The 1,318-nt window shown below is 25.6% G+C and overlaps 1 protein-coding gene across 1 annotated transcript in view; it reads right to left on the reverse strand.

Annotated features, from left to right (window-relative positions):
• LOC107568471 (anaphase-promoting complex subunit 15-like) overlaps positions 1 to 1,318 on the reverse strand; it is a 4,925-nt gene that overhangs the window by 3,409 nt on the left and 198 nt on the right. The gene's annotated exons all lie outside the window — the stretch shown is intronic.

Genomic DNA, 1,318 nt, shown 5'->3' on the forward strand with positions numbered 1-1,318 from the left:
TTACCACGTTTTTACTACAGTAATACCATGTTTTTATGACATTCTTATAAATGTACCAGTACTCTGTAAATGCATGGTATCACTAAAACGTACCATGGTATTCTTATACATTTCTCTGAGTACTACACAAATACAAATGCAATGCATCACTAAAAATACCATAGTATTACCATGTTTTTTTCCCACATGTACTGTCCTATTTTGGACATGCACCCAGAAAGTACAAATACCGTGGATATGAATTTTAGCTTCATGCTACGATTAATCTGAACTTGAGTATTTAACATTATTTACCTGCAGAAGTCCAAATGTAAACACTCGGCCGGTGCAGCACTCAATGTGTCCCCCTCAGAAACACCATCGCGCGCTCTTTAGTTCCGCTCTATAGCACGCGCTATAAACTCACACTTACCTCGTTGATCTCCTCCATCATTCAGAATCTGAGATCATTGGTGGTCATGCTTCTGTTTCGCATTTTCTTGCTTTAATGACAGCAGCAGAAAATAATGGATTAGCCAGAAATAGTGCATAATCAATATATATATATAATTGATTAAATATTTAAATATTTCATCCGATCAATCAAATTCAACAAAAAAATACATATTTATACTTATTTATTCATTTTACTTCAACATTCTTCAACTGATTGATATAGATTTGTTAAACTACTCCACGACGTCTATTGATTATTTGACTGATAATTATTACTTTTATTGGGTGGTGTAATTTGAAAAGCATCATTTATTGAATACAGAAGTGATCAATAATTGGGAATCAAACATTTAAATGACATGCACATGAAACTGGCATGAAATCTATGAATAACTGAATTTATGATAGATATATATAATTGTCTAAATAAATGTAAAATTAATATAAACCTTAAACATGTATACTTAAGTAAAATGAAATGCTTTATTCTAATAAAGTCTAATAAAATACAATAAAAAAAACAATTATTTATTTGATTTACTCTGTTGCATGTTGGCTATTAAAATATTGTTTTATTTTATTTCAATATTTTATTTTAATTATACAATTATGGCATGTTGTCTAATAAAATAGAAATAAAATAACTGATTTTTCTTTATACACTTATTGCTTGTCGTCTTAGAATAAAATCAAATATATAATAAATAAAATATTTTATTATTTTTAAACAAAATAATAAAATTAAAAAATATATTTTTTATTTAAATAACATTTTATTTTATTTTATTAGACGACATGCAAAAATAAAATACTAAAATAAATAAATAAATATAAAATAAATATAAAATAAAATAAATTAAATACTAAATTAAATAAATAAATA

This window comes from Sinocyclocheilus grahami, unplaced genomic scaffold (assembly GCF_001515645.1).
Source record: "Sinocyclocheilus grahami isolate Dianchi unplaced genomic scaffold, SAMN03320097.WGS_v1.1 scaffold1247.1, whole genome shotgun sequence".
Lineage (NCBI taxonomy): Eukaryota > Metazoa > Chordata > Actinopteri > Cypriniformes > Cyprinidae > Sinocyclocheilus > Sinocyclocheilus grahami.